We start from the raw sequence: 20,811 nt of genomic DNA, 5'->3' as shown, positions 1-20,811 counted from the left end.
GGAAGCAAGGAAGGGAGGGAGGAAGGGAGGGAGGGAGGGAGGGAGGGAGGGAGAAATGAAGGAAGGGAAAAGAAAGAAGAGAAGGAAGAAATTAAGAAAAAGAGGAAGGAAGGAAGAAAGACGGAAAGAAAGATAAAAGGAAGGAAAGATAAGTAAAACACGAAAGATAGATAGAAGAAAATAAAGACTGAAGGAAGTAAAGATAGAGACAGAAGTAAAAATGAAATAAAGGCAGAAAGAAAGAATTAAAGAGAAAGAGACACAAAGACAAAAGGAAAGAAAGAAGGATAAAGGAAAGAGAGGGAAAGAAAGACAGAAGAAAATAGAAAGAAAAAGGAAAGAAGCAAAACGAGAGAAGGAAAAGCAATCATGAGAGTACCCCGTACTCGCCACATGGATGAGGGTAGAGTTGCAGGGTCTCTCTTTGGTTTCACAGGGTTCACTGAAGCGCAGCCACAAGTGAAACCTGACCTGGAGGTAAACAAGCAGTGAGTGGGAGGCGTGAAAGGTGCCAGTGGCGTACATGAAACTCATCATCAGGCGCTTTGGGCCCCGCTGTCTCATCTCCACATTTGACACCTGCAGGTGACAGACTTCCACGACATCTCGGTGTCGGCCGCTGGGATCGGTTTGCACCGAAGGTGTCATAACGTGGACAAAGGCCAGCGGTGGAAACTCAATAACACGCCGCGGATTTTTCCACTTTGCACATCAGTTGTGAGGTCTGCTTTGACCTCCTCGTGCAGGTGGAACACCGCACGCACAGTTTACAGTCGCAGGCCAGCTGAGATCTGGGTGGATTGAGAGGTGGCATTCCTCTGTCAGGATGAGCGAGAGCGTCGGAGTCCGGCGTTTTAAAGAGACGCAGGAGTTCATCCTGCTGTCGATACGAAGTGACTACTCAAAACTGAGTCGAGTCAAAGTGGAAGAAAACAGATGTAGCTGCAAAGTTAACAACTTGTTGATGGGTTGTGTGAAAAGTAAACTTGATTGTAATCTCACTCTGACTCCAGTCGCTTTCAGGTTTAGTCAGAGAACAAAACTAGATTGCTAATTTTCCCTCTGGATTGGTACGTCCACATTGTTAAAACTCCCCTGGCCAGTTGGTGTTCTGATCAAACTGGTCCAGTTTGTCTTTTTTGTGGCAAGGGCGACGGGAACAGCAGTTACCTGTGTATTTGTTTTAGCGACATTAGCAATGATCGTGGGTGATCGAGTGTTGCTTTATCGAGAAAAAAGCCAATTCCAACATGGCGGCTGTTAATGTTAATTCAGTATTTGGAAGTGTGACCAACACAGACTGAACAGCTTTGATGGTGAAGTGAGATTTGAATCGAACGCAGGAAGGAAATGGCCAGGCTAGCTTGGACTCATTTTCTGTTGCATTTCGCCTAGCTTGTGCTCATTTACGTTACGTGATGTTCATTAATCTGCACCGCTCCTATAATATTTAATCTCCCTGCTTTCATTTTCTCACTGCTGTTCCATTTAGGATCTGAACACTCGCCAAACTGGATCCCATTTAGAGGTGTCATAGTGAAGATAGTGAAAACAAAGAAGTTTTATCCATAAATCATTTGAAAGTCATGTGTCATTTTCTTGTTTCCTCACAATTATGCATGTTTTTTTTAACCAGGAATAATTGTTCTGTTCTGCAAGCACAGTGTCAGTGTCACAGTAACAACTCCTTTCCCCGAGGACCAGTGTCTTGCATATTTTAGTGTCTCCTGTCCGAACTCATAATTTAAACATTTGAATCAGCTTTGATTCAAATGTTTAAAGGAGCCTGCTGCTGATGTTGACCCATTCAGTTAATCAGAGGAGTTGAAACAGAAAATCTGCCATTTAGGACCAGAATTACTAACCCTGGTATAGACAGTTTATTTTAAGCCATTAGGTCATTTGATTTAAAAGAACTGGTGAATATTGTATATCTGATATACTGTTAAAGATGCTGACAAAAATAATCATCAACCTCCAATAATAAGATGAGTAAAACAGCATCTTAGGTCCATTGTACTGTAGATAGCATTTTAAAAAAGAAAGAGTACATTTCCACCAATAAAATCTCTGAATTAAAAAAATAAAAATAAAAAATAAGGACACTGCTGAGTTTGAAAAGGTGAAAATTTGCTGAAGGAAAAGTCAGAGGTTTTTTGAGATTAGTCTCAAAATTTCTTGCAAATTTTTGACTTTTAAAATTCTAATATTTCATAGTTTTTATTCTCAAAAATTTCCTAGATTAATCTCAAAATTTCTGAGTGGTTTTCTAGCAATTTTTCAACTTTTCAAACTGAGAAATATAAAAAATATTTCTTCGAAAATTCCTGAAATTAATCTCAAAATTTCTGTTTTCCTCTAGCAAATGTTTGACTTTTAAAATGTAAAAAAAAAAAAATCTTGTTTTATTGAAAATTTCTGTGATTAGTCTCGAAATATCTGAGTTTTATTTCTAGCAAACATATAACTTTTTAAACTCAGAAATGTCTGTTTTTTCTAGAAAATGTCTAACATTAATCTCAAAATGTTGAGATTTGGCAGAAATTCACTCCTTTATTCACTCCTATATACCACTGCTCTAAAACGCCACTGTAGACCAGCTTATTGTTGGATTTATACTGCCTAAAAATAAGAATATGTATTTTGATGTACAGTTTTAAGTAAAAATTGAATTGTTGTGTGTGTAAACATAATTGCATTTTAAAAAAACCAAGCACCTAGAGGAAGTGCTGGAAGTGAAAAGAATCCAGTTCTGTTCTGACTGTATTTTGGAGCTTGCTGCTTGTCGGCTCTGCTTGCAGGCAGGAATGCGGAGCAGCATTCAGTCATCCAGCTCTCCTGTCCTCCATCACGTCAGCCACAGCTGTTGTTACTGTCCCTCAAAATCCAACGGACGTCGACTCGGCACTGGGTCAGGGTTGACATCCAGGCTGTTCCCACATGTTGCCCTTGGGAAGGATGGGTGGCAACAGAACAACAACAACAACAAAAACAACAAAAACATAGAACATGCAGGCATTTCAGTCAGGTTACCTTTGTCTGGTATTGAAATTTTAAATATTTGAAATTCTTACACGTGTGAAGAAAAGGAAACACTTCTCTGTGGCATTTCACCTCCGTTCCACCAGGGTGCTCCAGAGGTGCCCTGAGGATAAACGCCAAGGTTCCCCACACTGATGTCTGCAGTAACAGCTTTACACATCTTTTCAACATGTGTGGTGTTGGCTCTTCTCCCTAAAAGCGGGCGTGTCCAGGATTCACCCGTCCATGGCTCCTGGTTATGGACGGTATGCTGTCTTCCTTTGGTGTTTGTGTGTCTTTCACAACCTGAACCTGTAACCAAGGTAACATCTGATCTTAACTCATGCCATGAAGCTGCACGATACAACCACCTGGCCTCTGATGGACACACAACGTGGCCCCATTGAACCCATGTAGTCCGGATGCCATGACGGCTGCCATCCATCACTGTGTTCCAAAATATGTTCGCACTGGGCCGTGTCTGATTTTCTACGGAAGCAGCAACTATGATTTTCTAAATAATGTAACACTACAGTCATGAATCAGGGGCTGTATAATGTGTTTCTTAGACATAATACCACTTTATAGCACAATCAAGTAATAAAGTTACCTTCAGTTATAAAAATGCTCTATATATTAAACATAACTTAAAAGGAATTTCACTTTGTAATGTAACTCCTTCAAATTGGCATCTGTCTCTTTAAGAAGCTCCTACTCTTTCCGACACTTCGTCTATAGGAGGTCATCACAACAACATTTCTTTATGAACCCTTTAACGACAACATTAGCAGCATTGCACTGAGAAGTAGCTCCTGCAATGGGCTCAGCAGATGCTCAGTTCCACCAGGTGTTTGCTAGTCTGAAGGAGTCATCACTCTGAGAGAGCAAGAGTTTTGCAACCCTGAATGGTTGCCGCGGGAGATTTAAGGATTTCTCAAACATGCATGAAAGAATCAAAACAACCCTCCAGGTTTGTTTTTGATGAAGGAATAACATTATAACATGATGTAAAAATCATTTGGTGAGGTATAAATCTGGAAGCTCCCACGTTTAGTAAACCCAAGCGCGAGCATGTCACATCAGCCGCACATGATAACATCATGAACATCATCACTCAGCATTTGGTGGGGGGGTTTCCTGTCTGAACCGCTAACGTTCAGTTTGGTGTGCTGCTCACAGCTGAAGTGCGAGCGAACACCAACCATGGTGAGTCTGAAAGTGAGGCGTTCGGAAAGAGCAGTTAGTGATAAGACTGTTAATGCAAAAGTAGAGGTTTTACCCGAAGAAAAAGAAGAGACGGCCCATTCCGTTATGTGGAATATAACCCACAGAGGACTTTCAAAAGAACCGGTGCGCCGACCAGAAAAACGTCCCCATGAAACAAGATACGAGTAACACTGGTCCGCTTTGCATCCCCAGAACCAAACATGGAGAAGCAGCATTCAGCATCTATACACCACAAATCTGGAACAAACGTCCAGTAAACTGGAAAACAGCAGAAACACTGAGTTGCTTTAAATCAACACCTAAACCCAGCTATTTAGGGTTGCCTTTGATTAGTACTAAGTGGAAAGTTGATCAACATAGTTGACGTGTATTTGCTTGATGATTTTGAGATTGGCATTTGACAAAATGAAATGTTTGCTGCTTGTTTCATAATTGATGACTTTGTCATGTTTTTATGATGGGAAGCTCTATGAAACGCCTCGTCGGTGAACTGTGCTGTACAGACCTCACTGCATGTCAACCAGAGTTTGTTACACCAATTACGTAACTTTTTCCTACAATGCATATTTTGTGTCTATTTTTTAATGACGCAATTAAGTCATTTGCGATCAGGCATGGGACCAACTGCTGAGCCGACGGACTGAGGAGGCACAGAATGCGGTGGGCTTTGTTCTGGACAGCACAGCGGACCATCAGGATCACAACAACCGACCAGCACCCACTTTAATTTTTTTTTTACCACAGAAGGATGAATCACTCCCATATTAACACTTAGCGACCCGCAGCTCACACGCCAAGGTTAGCCTTAGCAACCGCAGGTCTCCAAGGCCCATTATCAACGCCAGAGGCAGCAGTTGTGAGGCTCTCAGCAGTGATTTGCCTATTAAATGAGAAATATCTACATTTTGTTCCGATAAGTGGCTCATTTAAGGACATTCCTTAAATTCAGGAACGTCCTCCCGCTGTGATTGTGACTCTCGAATTCAGAACTGTAAAGGGTGGTAAAACCACGCCGATTCCAATGATTCAAAGTGGTGTCAGGATTTCTGATCTGCTTCAAACACTTCGAACAGATAAGGAATATTTCGTAGGTCACATTTCTGTTGGCAGGCAATTATTTTCTGCCATCTGTAAAGTGTTTCTGTGCAAAGCTTGGAATGTTTCCTTCAGAGTGTCTTTAAAGAATCCTGGCTAATAAAAAAAATCTGTGAGAAGATAGTGGAATGTGAGGGAGGTCATTACACAATTCTCACCACCACGCCCCCGCCGCCTCTCCACAGGCCTACTTCCTGTCCTATAGTGACACCCATCAGTTGAACACTGTTAAAATTTAAAGTCAAAACGCCTTTATCCATAAAATTATGAAAAGTTTGAGATCATTTTAGAGAAATTGATGTTCAGAGTGCTGATCCACCTTCTTTGCAACTTTTCATTAATCTCCCTCAGAGATTATCAGATGATCACAAAAAGGATTCATAAGTTATCTCCATTTGTCTGTTGTCCACTCTTCTATTTCCTGCAGAATGTCAATGTTTTTCTTCTACAAAAGTAGATTCCTTGGCGCCTCCCATTAGACAATAATCTGTCTGAAAGTCTCGTGGATGTGGATGCAGACACACCCACCCGCTGCCAATCACTCCATTACAAATGTGCACAAATCTTTGTCTATTTGCCGTTAATGTCAAAAAACACAACTTGCAATTGCTGTGTTTCCATTAAATAAGAACAGAAATTAAAATCACACGTGAATAAGCTTTGTCCTGTGGTAAGACATAAAAAAAAATGGCAGAAGCGAATGCAAACAAATACATTAAATATTTTCATAATTCAGCACTCATTATCTATCAGCCAATCAGAGGAGACGTCTGGGTCCTATTCAGGCGCTTGAGCGATAAGTCCTACCTTCTTGGGAGCGGCTACGTATGCGGCGTTTTGGGGAAACTGTAGCCTGTGTGTTTACAGAAGAGCTATGATTCAACACATTGGAGAGACACACAACTTTCTATGAACTGTGATGCTGTGTGAGCTGTGCTGGAGCCAGCTGCACATTGTCTGAAAAAACAAAAACAATCCCTAGTCCTGCTACCAATTCCTTCCGTCTTCTTCAACCTGCTGTTGATCATGTGACTCTGGTGATGCAAAAAAAGTGTTTCCATCAAAGTTTTGCCAAATACCTGTATTTCGAGACAGATGAAAAACCACCTCGTCCAAGCGCAACTTAATTTTTTTTTATCAAAGCGTAATTTTCTCCAAAATTGCTGTGCTTCCATTAAGCAAAATTTTTTATTTGCGTAATTTCAATTTGTGCAATTTTATTGTTAATGATGAGCAAGCAGTGCACTGGTGGTAATGTAATTCTGTCGACACTCTTCAGGAAGAGATCCGTGTCCCGGACCGACCTGCTGGTCGCTACTGGACGTCCTTTGAATTCCTGGTCATATGGAAATCTGTTGCTTCAGGTGAAATGCTGTCAGCTGTGTTTTCCTTCAGCGTTTCCAGTTGTCATCTCAAAAGTGAAAAAATACATGACAGCATTTTCACAACGTTAGTGTACAGTCCTACACACCTTTAAGGCACAAACACTGCAGTCCTCAATGCCGGAGTCCTACACCTGTGTCCTACACACTTTTATTACATGGTGGAACCAGCTGCACTTCCAGTTAGCTTCAAATTTCTCAAACTGGAAAAATGCTAATAAATTTGCTTAATGGAAACAGCCCAATTAAGCACAGACTATAAGGAAATCATCGATGTTTGTAGAACAATGATGGCAGGACAGGAACATGAGAAAATCTGACCAAACATACAAAGTACAGAGTGTTTGAAATCCACTATATTTCATATGATATAAATACAGAGGACATGAAAGTGAAAAAGACAGTAAAAATGTTTTAGTATATTGGCAATATATTACATTTCCTCAAATCAATTTCTTTCTTACTATGACACATGTGATACTGTTATCTTCTGCAGGATCAATATTTGCTTGCACCACAAACACAGGCATGTAAAGTAATACATTTTAGCAACTTCACCAGAAACGACATGAATCCCATTAGCTGGGCTTTGCTTTTGCTTTTTGACTCAAAACCATAATGAGAACGGGGGAGTAAAATATAACCAGATTTGTTGTGCAATCGGTGAAATTCCAAAGAAAAATCCAACAGAAGTCAGTGATTGAGACAGACGAGCAGGAAACACACTGAGAACAGGGAAGAACAGGAGATAAATTAGTTTATCTTTCTTGGACCTCACTTGTTGTTATTTGTTTCCTGAAGGTTCCCAGTGCTGATTGAGGGACGAATCCTGACTCAGGATGAGTGTAGAGATGATTGGACTCTTTTGGTTGAAGAGGGATGAGTGGGACAGGCAGAGGGGTTCTGGTGACTGGACTGGAGTATAAGAACCAGCAACAAACTCTGGTGGATAATAGCATTCCAGGTAAGTACTACCACAGAGGTCTGACTCGGTATGAAGATTACTCGAGGTGTGGTCCAGTTAGGTGTAACTGAAAGAAACACAAGCAGAACTTGATCACAGTAATTACACAGAACAATCAGGCGCTGATTTGGTTTCCAGAACAGCAAGATTATTTTATACAACCGCAACGGCTTATAATTTGGTACACAAATTCTTGTTGCTTTCTCTATTTCAAAGAAGGTCAGAATTTATTAATGCTCAGATATGAAGCATTAATATCTTTTGATGAGATGTAGTGTAATTTCTTGCATACATTTTGTAGTTTGTAACTTTATCAGGCTGAGGCGGGTTAACATCTCATGCGCGATTGTCATTAACTGCATTGCCACTGACATTTTGTGAGCTCTCACTTCAATTTGACATTTCAAAAATAAATTTGCTCAATGGAAACACCAATTACAAAAAAAAAAATTCTCAATATTTGATGTAAAGTTTTGGCACCAAGATGAGGTGGTTTTTCATATAGAAATCGGTTTATTTTGCAAAACTGTAATGGAAACGCTCATCGCATCACACGAGTCCCATGATCAACAACCGGATGTTGCCACTGGTGCAAACAATGAAGAAGAAGACAACAGGAAGTCAATGGAGGATGTTTCTTAATGGGCTTATCACATGAACAAACCCATGTGATCTTAATTAAGTTTCTTATTTAAGGGAAACACCATGACTTCAAATTTTGTTGTGTTTTTTTCAACATTAATGAGATATTGACAAAGTTTTGTCCACATTTGTGATGGAAACGCAGCTGCTAGTTTCTTCTTGCCAGCACAGAAATGGTTCGTTTTGGCACTTGATTGACCAAAAGTCCAAACAACTGAAAAGTTGAAGAAACTTTGAGCTGAGTAAATCTGGACAGCGACTTTACCCAACTAGCAAACATTTTCTAGGGACTTTTCTAAACCACTTTACATTCCATATATATATATATATATATATATGTATAAAATATGACTTAAAAGAAATTCAACTTCATAATGCCTTGAAATTTGGCCTCTGTCTCTTTAAAATCTCCTCTTTCTGAAACTCTGCCTTCAGGAAGTCATCACAACATGGCTCCTCTATTAACCTTTCAACATCTTTTTTTTTTTTTTTTTACCAGCGTTGCACTGAGAAGTAGCTCCTATATTGAGCTCATTCCACCAGGTGTTTGCTAATTGCTGCTGACTAGTCTGAAGGAACTCAGCAGGGGACCCGTGGGGAAGGGCTGCTCTGTGAGGCAGAAGCTTGGAAACTGCAGCTCTGAGGAGGAGCTTTGTCCTCAAAAGTGGTGCTAGACCCACCCAAGTGTTTTTCACAGCTGAATGGTTACCATGGAGATTAAAGGTTTTCTCAGACATGCATGAAAGAATCAGAACAACACTCCATGTATGTTTTAGATGAGGGAATAACATTATAACATGATGTAAAGCTCAAAAAGTCTGATTTTACATAATGCTGGCCCTTTAAGAAGAAACTGCCTCCTAAAAGCGAACTAAACACTCATCATGCTCTTTAGAGCCATGGGACATTTTTTAACCAATGATTTGCTTAAAACAATAATTTCTTAATCTGGAAAGTTTTCATTCTGGAAATATGTGTCTGCAGTGAAACATCAATCTATTTGAAAGCTTTTTCCACATCTTTTACCAGAATTCCAGTGCGTGTGGGGGTGGGCGTGTGTGTGTGTGTGTGTGACTGGCCGTACATGTTTGTGTCTTACCAAGTAGCAGCAGAGGCTGCTAATGCAGGAAGAAGGGAGACGCGGTAGTTTTCTGCTGCTATAGTTCTCTGTGATGATAATTTTTTCTTCTTTCTTCTGCCTCTGAGAGCCTTTCCTACAGTGCACACAACAAAATACCCCCATTATGGTTTTGGAACTATCTGGCCTTGGATCATAATGCGGCCATTCACAACCACACCTGCAGCTCTGAGGAGCTTCTTCAAGCACGTTTTTCTGGAAATACTTACTCAGAATCATTTCTCGTGCACTTAAAAGAGGGTTAGATTTGACGTCCGCGCAGAGATGATTGAAAACTTGCACATGCAGCCTTCTGCAAGCTAATCTCTCCCCTTTCAGTCACATTTAGGTTATAAATCTCCTAGAACTGGAAATTTGGAGCGCGGCCAGACCGACAACATACTTTGACTCTTTCCCGCTGCCTTCTGTAGTTTGGCTTCGAAAATGCTCTTTGTCTGACAGAACTTGTTGCTGCAAGATGAATTACACAACTGTCAGCAAGCACCACCCAGTCAACTAAGGAGGAGCCTTAATCCAGAAAGAATCAGAAGAGAAATTTCAACAGACACGTTTCACCGTGGCATTGTTGTACTAGCCTTCACGGAAACTGAGTGACACAGGCCAGTTCTTTTGCATCTTTCCCCTTTAGCCCACAAATTTGACTCTAGATCTCCAGGAACTCTATTCAAAGCAAAAGCTTTTTCTAAGTTGGTTATAAATGCATTTAAAACAATAACATGAAATCAAGAAAGTCTGCTTCTGCATTTTTTTCTCCTTCTTGTAAAACGAACGTCAGTGTGTGTTTGAAGCTCCTAACTCTCTGTGTCTCATGATCGGAACCATGTGTCTGCCACGTGGAGAGCTCACTGGATTTGTTTAGGCTCCATTCTGAATAAAAGCGCTGGTTCCCTGAGGACAACTGAGAAGTATTGTACGTCATTTATTAAGCAACTCCGCATAGTTTTATGCACAGGAAACGGCACATGATGTTTTATTTGTGTTTCTTACTGAGTGGATTAAAGCAAATTCTGACTGGTGTTAGCTTGTAATAAGATCAGGGCAAAATACTGCCATTAACACACATTTCCCCATGTATGTAAAACATGTCATGATGAAAAGCATTAGTAGGGAAGTGACACTCCCATATTATTCTACGGAGGCAGCGCTACAGTCTGGTAGGGCTGTGTAGAAACGGCACACCCCAGTCTTCCTCCTTGCAGTGTGTTTCTCCATCCTGGGTGCAGTGTAGATTGAGTAAAGGTGAGGCGTTTTGAAGCGCCTCCTCTCTGTCAGGGCAGACGCTGAAGTTCAGCGCAGCAACGCAGCGACTCCTGCCAGCAACTCCATCTCTCTGCAGCATCTCCCTACAGTTTAATTTAGGGTCGTTTACACACACACACACACACACACACACACACACACACACACACACACACACACACACACACACACACACACACACACACACACACACACACACACACACACACGCCTGCACACCCCCACACACAAACCTTATGAAATTATGTGTGTTTTTCTCACATATCTGAATATATGGAAATATTATAAAATGATCTAATAACACAAAGTTCAACTAATTAAGGCTACATTAGGACACCTCCAGGTTAATTACCTCTTATAGGGGCATATTATGTGTTTACAAGGAACTAGTAATCAAGTAGCTGTTATAAAAATGCTCTATATATCAAATATGACTTAAAACAAATTTGGCTTTATTATATAACCCTGTCAAATTGGCCTCTGTCTCTTTAAGAAACTCCTGCTCTTTCTGAAACTTCAGAAAGTCATCACAACATGACTCCTATAATCTTTAACAAAGTTTTTACCAGCGTTGCACTTAGAAGTAGCTCCTATAATGAGCTCACCTGATGTCCGGTTCCACCAGGTGTTTGCTAATTGCTGCTGGCTAGTCTGAAGGTACTGAGTGGGTCTGTAGGAACTGCTCTGTGAGCCTCAGCTTTTAGGAGGAACTTCATCTTGAAGGCAGAGCTAGGTCCACCCAAGTGTTTTGCCCAGCTGAATGGTTGCCATGGGAAATCAAAGGAGTTCTCAGATATACATGAGAGGATCAAGTCAATACTCCAGGTATGTTTTTGATGAGGGAATAACATTATAACACCACAAGCTAAAAAAAGTCGATTTTATATGACACTGCCCCTTTAAAATGGTCAAAATCAAACACATTGATCCCATCAGCAGAACATTTTTAAGACGTTAACACTCAGCATTTTGAAGAGTTCTCCTGCTACGCATCATGCATTTTTAGTCGTGCTGTTGAGAGTGAGAAGCTCTTTTAGGTCTTCAGGTAGTAGGTAGCAGTTTTCTTCATAAGTACAAGCAATATGTTTTTAGATCTGTTTCTTGTCATAGGTGTGTTTTTCATGGTTTTTTCATAATTTTACACAAATATTAAGATTAAGACATATTAAACATCCTCTTTATGCAAAGGTTTTATATTTTTCTTTATTTCAAATTTTAAAAATAGAAACAAAATGGTGGTTGTTTGTTAGAAAAATTACAACAATTTTCCTTTATTAAATATTTCTGAAAATATATAAGTTGTGTTTTTTTCAAAATGTCAGGTATACTTACTGGGACTAAGGACAAAAATGGTTTCTTGGATTGCATCGGTTGCAGATTCTGGTATAGAATGTAGTGTATAAGTGGAGAAGAGTCAAAACAACTTGCAAAACACCTGGATCTGACAGACTGCACAAGCTTTGTTTTCAGGGGAAAAAAACATGAAGAGCATTCTGAGGTTTACCAAATGAACAACTTCTGCAGTAATATGCTTTGGACAGATGAGTCTAAAATTAATTAATTAGTAGAACACAGAACATGTTTGGCAAATACTGCTTCCCATGAACTTCATTCCAGCAGTCAGCATGAAGGTAAAATTAAGGAATTAAAATGAAGAAATAATTCTTATTGATAACCTACATAGCAAAAACAATCCACAATAAACTGTCAGTTATGAATATGGTTATGAATTAACAACAAAAGACTACGGGAAATGGTGATGAGCCTTTGACCTCATTTCACATCCTGTAAAGCAGTGGGGAGATAGAGCTGGACTGCTTGGTGATTCTACAGATAGAAAGATTCTGCAAAAATATCCATCATGTTTGTTTGAAGCTCCTTATAAAAAGTTTCAGAATAAAGTTATCAAAATATACATTCTGCAAAGGAAACAGCTCAGCTAGGTTAGCAACAAGTTGCAAAGTGAATAAAGGGGCAGGTGTAGCATGAACAACAGGAGTTCTTATGTACTGTGCAGCATCGCAATGACCTAACCTTTCTATAAGTTATCTGTAGCTGCGTTTCCATGACAAATTTGCACACAAGCTTTTCCATGCTATGCTAATTTTGAAAAAAAAAAAAAAAAAACAATTTTGGTGTTGTGGTGTTTCCATTAAATAAGAAAAGGAATTGAAATCACACATGAGTAAATCTGTTCATGTGATAAATCACTAAAAATCATGGCAGTGACAGATGTAAACAGTTACATGAGATATATTCATATTTCAGTCATCAGAGAAGACGTTGGCATCTTATTAAGGCCCTGCCTCTTTGGGAACACCTACGTCTGCATTTTGGAGAAATTGCAGTCAGTGGTTTTACAGAAGAAAAATAATTAAGAAATAGAAAGTCCGATACCAGAAACCAGCTGGGAATATTTTTGGCAGCCTCAGAGACACTCCTTCAGTTGTCATAGAGACAGGGAGGCTATAAGAGAAGACCATTTCCTCAAGACAGTGTCTTTTAAAGTACACACTTCTGAACTTTCCCTTTAGGAGGGGGCAGCACAGAGAGATGCAGTTCCCCCAACCACATTTTGGTTGATCTCATCTGAGGTTTGAGAAGGTTTCTATGACCCGCTTCAGCCAGTGACATGGAGGTCTGGGGAAAACTTGAGAAGCAGGGGTGCTTTGCAAATGTTTTACAGTAGAAAAAGAAGAAATGATTAGATGGGTAACAGTTAGTTAGATACAGGAAGTTTATCATCTTTTATTTTATTTCAGAGCTCTACAGAAAGCAGGATTGAGAAAGAAAGTTGCATTGCAGCTTTGATGTTTTCATCATTAATTGATCCTCTTGGTTTGTGGATCTCATTGAGTGAGCAACTCAGGTCAGCAAGGAAACAACAAGTCAAATTTGCAACATAATAGAAAAAATCCAGCATGTCCACCTTCAGTTACAAAAAGAAAAGCCATTGTTGACAGGTTGCTACACGGAGTCGAGGTGCGTGATGCTGCATATTTTGGTATTGATCCGATACCAATTAAATTAAGGGCCACTGTCACCAATACCTATACCGATACTTTCTATCATTTAAGTTTGATACATCAACAAACTTCTGACCTTTATCTGTTTTTGTGTTTTTTCCTCTGAATTATTTTGTTAAAACCTTTGGACAAAGTTTATAGGTGTCAATAAAATACTTTAGTAATATATTAACATGACAAGTAGAACAATAGAAACAATAAAAAAATAAAACAACTTTGTGTGCGTTTTTTCTAAATAATCAAAGTGCAAAAAATACATGTAATTATCAAAATAATTTTTTTAAGTGGAGTTGAGAAACTACAATCCTAAAAGTAAAATTTCAAGAAGGAATCTTAAATTGGAGTAAGAATATTACCAACCTATTATCAATCCAACCCTGATGCAAACTTGGTATTGACATATTGGAGCAATGACTTTGATTGCATTTGACAAAATGTAATGTTGATTGCTTGTTTTATAATTGGTTGCTGTTTATGTTTTTATGGTTTAAAACACTTTGAACTGCCTTGTTGCTGAAATGTCCTAAACAATTAAATTTCACTTGACTAAAATGTTTGAAGCTGGGGTGGACGTTCACCTTCCAGGAGGACACAACCCTCAACCCTAGTGGGTTTGTGACGGGTGCTGGTGTCTATCTCAAAGGGTGAGAGGCAGGGTCACCCTGGACAGGTCACCAATCTATGACAGGAAAATCCAACATCAGATAGAGAACATCAACACACTCTGCTGTGCATAATAATTTGGAACAGTGCATTTTGAGTTTTTTATGTTTGGAAAAAAATACTGTTCTCATGGGAGCTTTGTTCAGTAAAATTTGATTTATATTGTAATAGTTCATGACTTGAAAATTATACTGACCATCGCTTACTTTGACCATTAGAGAGAATCTGAGAAAATATCATTTGCATAATAATTTGGAACACGGTGTAAAAATAGAGGCTCAGTGTGTGTGTGGGTGTGTAGGCGTGTGTGTGTGTTTTTTTTTTTTGTACCAAACACAGCTGTTCCCCAGCGGTCAGTGGAGCCAGCAGATGGAGAAACTCATGTTTATTTTTGCAGCAGCAAACCCTGAGAAATCTGCAGGAAAGGACCCTGTTCCCATGGAGACCCTCATCTGTTGTGTGTGGAACAGAATCCAGGTGTTAGAGAATGTCAGTGATGGTGAACTGCTGGCCAATTCATTGGAAAAATCAAACAAAAATGGCATGAAACACAAACACAAACACGCATACACGCCTTTGTGGTTTAGGACACCATTTTGACTCCTAAGGTGTTTATGGGGACGTACACATGCAGGGCTTGCTAGACGGTTCACACACAACCAGCATGTACGTTAAGGACTTAGACTGGCTGCTAAGTTAGAAGAAAAACCTCTAAGACACGCCAAGCTTATTAGCTACCCGTTAAGGCTCACGTGGCCTGAGAATGCTGGTGTGTGTGCATGCGCGTGTGGGGGTGTGTTGGTTAAAAGGAGTCGACATGTAAAGGTTCTGACACACATCCACTGAGTGCATTTTGCTCCATCAGAATCAAATGATCCAAACAGATCCCTTTTGTTTCTTTTTAGGCAGCAACATCTTTATCAGAAATGATCGCTGTATCCAGTCTAGCAAGTGCAACTCATACAGGTGTGTGGGCGTAGGGGTGTGTGCGTGTGTGTGTGTGTGTTTCCTTCTGCTCTGGGTTACAGTGCAGTGAGAGGGACAATACCTCCAGAACTATGGCAGATTACGGGGGATTACATGGTAAACTCAGCATCAGGATGCTTGTGTTTTTGCAGTCTAGAACTTGAGAAAAATAGTTTAAGTTCAAAAGCAAATATGCTGACCCCACATCGCTTAGAGCTGCTTTAGTATTGCTGACGGAGTGTGTGTTAATATTCTGCAGCAGCACATGTTCCACGTAGAAACAAAGTGTCAGAGCAGTTGAGTGATTGGATTAGCAGATCAGGTTATTTTGATCTGAGAGCTGCAGCTCTTTTAGGCAGCTGCAGCTCTCAGATTGGAACTGGTCCATACTGAGACGCACTGTCATATATTGCAGCAGGAACACCCTGCTGCTGGCTTAACCCACAGGAAAAATATGGGGTGCTCTTTGTAAACATACACAGTAAAAAATTAACAGCAATATTTTTGGTTTATTTAGCTTATCAAAAAGAAAAACATGTAGGTGTTCATTTTTCAAAGTCATATTTTCACCATACATTTACAAATCAGAGTTCCAAACTAAATATATTATTCATAAGCTAAATATTTAGTTTATAAATTCACATTTTTGAAATTAAATATTTGGTTAGGAGGCTAAATATTTAGTTCCCAACTAAGTGCTTAAGTCTGTGCTAAATATTTAGTTTTCAAACTACATGTCTATTTCAACAAAACATTTAATTCCCAAACTAAACATTTATACTCCAAACTTGTATCTAAATATTTAAGTCCAAGCTAAATATTTAGCTAATATGCAAATTAGTTTGCAAGATAAATATTTCATTTGTTAGCTAATTTTTTAGCTCATTTTGAATGTTGTTCTTTATTTTGTGAGTTCATTAATGGATTGTTGATTTGCTTCTTTGTAATTTTGATACAAAAGAAACTCCTCAGAACACTGTTTCATTTTCTGTATTTGTGGATAATAACTCTCACCCACATCCACAAAAATGGCTTTGCACTACTGCTAGTACTACTTGTGGTCTACTAGTTGTAGACATCTACTTAAATGTGGATGCCTCAAACTTTGTTTCTGACCTGTTTTTGAATTTTTTCAGCTTGGTGCACAATATTTGAGATCTTCCAGCCTACTTCATGATGTCAGACCGGATCTATCTGAGGGATTTCTGGATTCCACAGGTCTAGACGTGTCAAATATATCTCAGCTTTCTAAAAATAATTCTAACTGAACTAATTGAATGTAAATTGATTACTTGAAACATTTAAATGTGACAAAAAAGCAAAAATCTGTGAGGGAGCAAACTTTTTTATAGCACCAAGTATGGTGCTATAAAAAAGCACCATACATGGTGTCAAATGACAAACATGTCATTTGGTCTACATTCAGACCATTTTTGCCAACATGTGACTATCAAACCTAATGAAGGCCTGGTAAACCTTTAAAGGAAATCTCTGTGGATTCCTCTGTTTAAAGCTCTTTACTGACTGCTTTGACTGCCTGTCAGAGGCTCTGGCAACTGCCTGTAAACCAGGGATGTCCAAACATTTTGTCATGTCATTTTGTCAAAATTATTAGCTCCAAATTATTCACGGGCCAAAAAATATATATTTTTTAAAACTAGAATGACCAAAAATGTGATAAAAAAACTCAGCTAAACTATAAATTAAGCATGAATTATTTTAATTAAACAAATAATCAGATGTTTGCATAGGATTGGGATTGTTGATCCTAAACTTTAGATGATTTTTCCTTGTTAAATGAAAAAGCATCTAGTTTGCTTATTATTTAAAGCTTGATTAACAGAAACTTAAAAAACATTTTTTATTATTTTCAACAATAAGAACAGCATCTTGGTCAGTCTTCATTTTAAAACACTTGCTGTACTTAGTCAAGTTTAATACAGCAAATAAAAGCAAATCTCTTTACACCAGGGTGGATTTTAGACTACAACTCAATATGGTTGTAGTTACCATGACGATATAACCAAAACAGAAAGCTTGGAAAAGGGGACCATTTTGTATTGCATCTAACATTCCTGTAAGTAGTTTTTGATTTTAAAAGCCTAGTTTTGTTCTAATTTATTCTTGAGCTGTGGTCCGAATGAGTCCAGGGGCCACAAATGGCCCCTAGGCCTCACTTTGACCACCCTTGCTGTAAACAAATTTCTTCATATATCATTCTCATTTGCATTTTTCAACAAATCTTTTTGTTTCCCAGTGATTGAAGAGGAGCATGCGATCCAGTACGTGCCTCTTCAAATCACACCAGTCTTTACATTGAGCTTTCCTTCAAAAGAGAAAATGTCATTCTGCAGCACATCTTCTTTAGAAGAAAATCTGAAATGCAGATTAAAAACGTGCCTCTTGTGTATTCTGAACAGAACAGCTGGTTATCTCGGGGGAAACAGGATTGAAGCCTGGCCTACAAATGCAGGCTGAACTCACTTGAGTTATTCAAAGTTGCTTCCTAAAATGAGAGTAAGCGCTGACGACAGAGGCCCAGAGGTCAGTTGTGAGAGCGGGTTATAGATCACCGAGCTCCTCTGTTTGTGCAATCTGTCGACCTTTTCCTTTCCCCTCTGAACTGTTTATGTTTAGCTTTGCCTTTTACCTCTGACTCTTGTTTAGCTTAGCAGGGAACATGTTAGCAAGCAAGCAGAGGAGGAGAGTTTGCCCACTCACCTAGGTAAGCCTATTACAGAATTATGGCAGCAGCTGAGACTTTGCAGTGACAAGATGCTCACACATTTATCACCTCAGATGTGTTTACTCCAGTTCTGAGTTGTCATTTCACATTTTCAGACTTTCTATTTTGCTATGAAAAGCTCTCGGTGTGAGGCAATGTTGGTGTTGGGAGATGTAGTGAGAGGAGAGGAACTAAGTGTCTTCATCTACTTCAAAGTAAATCACTTCACCTCTTAAGCCCATTATTCATCCTCTGCCAATGTCACCTCCCACAGTGTGACTTCTGTCCAACAGCTCATGAGCCAAAAAATGTTCAATTTTATACCTATAAACATGTCTGAATCTATTCATGTCAAGCTGTTTACCTGTTTTTTGCTGAGATCCTTGAAAGTGAAAAGAAAAAAAAAAAGCACAAAAAGTAGATTCTGCTTCCCTCTAGTGGCCACCGCCCTACATTACTCCTCTAAGTTCTAGAAAAATCTCATAGCTTCAAAATTAGGTTTAAAATACTATATTTCAGTTACACTTTATGCTGTTTTGACAAAACAGTTTGTCATGAACGTGTAAAACGTATTTCCTGTGGTTAGTAACTGAGGGTATTATCCATTTTCTTCTTATATTTTACTCATTTTAATTCGGTTTTATTTTTATTTTTTATTTGTATTTTTTTATTAAAAATTGCAAAGACAATTCTACTGGGCCAAAAAAAACAAATTTTTACCTTCTGATTAATAAACTAAATACATAATATTTTTCATAAATCATGATCTAATTTATGGTTCTGTTATTCTTTATTAGCTTCATCTAGATTTTTTTATGTTCTCTTTTTTATGTGCATTTAGATGTCTGTATTTTTCTATTTCTGTGAATGGGTATCTTTAATAATTAATGTGTTTTTTATGATATGATACCACTTTTAGTTCTCATTAGAAAATGTAAATTAGCAAATACATGCTAGTGTATTCCACAAGTTGGAAGTGAAATTTATGGGAGTTTGAACCTGTTGTCACGGAAACAGCCAGAAGGTAGAGAACTAAAAATACTCAAGTAAGAGAAGAGCTACTTTTACTTATTTTAGCTCAAGTGAAATTAATCAGATAGACCAAAATATAGTAATGTGGAAATTTTGGTATTTTAAAGACCAAAATAAAAATAATTTATATAAATAATATTATTACGAAATAACATAATCAGGCAAAAAAACAACAACAACAACAACAAAATATTTTTCCAAATAAATTTCTGTCGACATTAAACAAAGACTGTGTGTCTGGTGAATTCTTTCTAAGATAAGTTTGTTCTTCATTCAGTGAAGTTTCTCACAGAGGGTAGAGCATCCAGAAGTTTTTGCTCGGAGTAGTGATACTTCATAATAAAAACACTCACGTAAAAGTAAAAAGCACAGCGTAGTAAAAATGTTCCTAAAAGTAATTCTTTTCCCCAAAAATGTAAGAAGTTAATACCTAACTGTGGAAACGGTGTGTGTTCACCTTTACAATATTTGCTATCAAAGATTCTTGTAGACTTTTAACTGTAATGAAAGGTTTAATGAAGCCTGACCACATGGTGGCGCTCTCTCTCCGCTCCAAGTGTTTGTCTAAAACACTTGGAGCGATTTAGGAACTCCCCTAAATTTTCCAAACTTTTCCTCTCCAGTGTTGCGGTGGCGTTTCTCCTGCAGTCAAAGGTAAACTCTCCACCAGCCCATCAGAGCATCATCACATTGATATAGAAAACAGAGTCCATTAAGACGCACCGAACAACCAGGCTGGATGTTCTCTAGTCAGAGGGAGGAGGAGGAAAACCTTCCCTTCAGACACTCTTCCTGCTTTTTCTTCCAGATAATTAAAGCATACTTTGGGCACCATAGCATATCATTCTTTCATGTTGCAACAAATGTCTCCTGACATGTTTCTTGAAGCGAACAGGCATGTTGGAACATCTGGTCTGTCAGCAGGCCCCTCCCCCCTGGTTTCCAGGTGAAGGACATTCCTCCAGGCGACACATTTGTACCTGTTCTTAGGGTAGTTAACAAATCCTTTGAAAGTAAACCTTTTTGTTCCCGTTAAGCGTCACCAGAAATCTCAACAACGTAAAAACGAAGAATATTAAAAGATGTGTGTTTGTTTTTGCATGATTTTATCTGCCACATCACTTTTGTTAAAAGCGTGGAGATGTTTGCATTCAACCGATTCCCTCCCTCTTCTGCTGGCTCAAGGTCATATTGAACAGGGAGGTGGTGGGCTGGAAAACACATCAGAACAACCTAAAAGGTACAAAAGACAAAGGGCACAATCTGAAGACACTGCAAAGACAAAGCTGAGGATGTTATGTTATCAAAAACAGTTAGTTTTATAAACAAAGCAGATTCCCTGCCTGAGGCAGAAAAACAGCATTTCAGTCAAAAATCTAAGTGATTCCCCATAAACCAGGCATTCAGTGAGAGTTTTATAATCAAACTATGTTGCTATGGTCACATAAAGTTCATAGGTTTGAGATTTGACTCCATGGCAGCAAATAATAAAAAGTCTTGTTTTAAGGATTTCTAAGCCTTTAAAAATCTGCTGGTACATATTTACAACTTTGAAGATTGAAGATTTATAACAACAAATCTACTTTTCATTTTCAATGTATTGTTTTACACAGAAGGAGTCATTGATGTAAACCTCACACTAAAACATGACCCTCTGTGTCGGTGACTTT

The 20,811-nt window shown here is 38.7% G+C and overlaps 1 long non-coding RNA gene across 1 annotated transcript; it reads right to left on the bottom strand.

Annotated features, from left to right (window-relative positions):
- Positions 1-7,059: 7,059 nt before the first annotated feature.
- On the bottom strand, positions 7,060-9,927 carry LOC102222097. The gene is made up of 3 exons (XR_312732.2): positions 9,679-9,927; positions 9,431-9,545; positions 7,060-7,756 (listed from the first exon to the last, which is right to left on the bottom strand). It is a non-coding gene; the product is annotated as an uncharacterized LOC102222097 (long non-coding RNA).
- Between the last annotated feature and the right edge of the window lie 10,884 nt (positions 9,928-20,811).

This window comes from Xiphophorus maculatus, chromosome 6 (genome assembly GCF_002775205.1).
Source record: "Xiphophorus maculatus strain JP 163 A chromosome 6, X_maculatus-5.0-male, whole genome shotgun sequence".
NCBI classification, from domain to species: Eukaryota; Metazoa; Chordata; class Actinopteri; order Cyprinodontiformes; family Poeciliidae; genus Xiphophorus; species Xiphophorus maculatus.
This window is presented reverse-complemented; position numbering and strand designations above follow the sequence as displayed.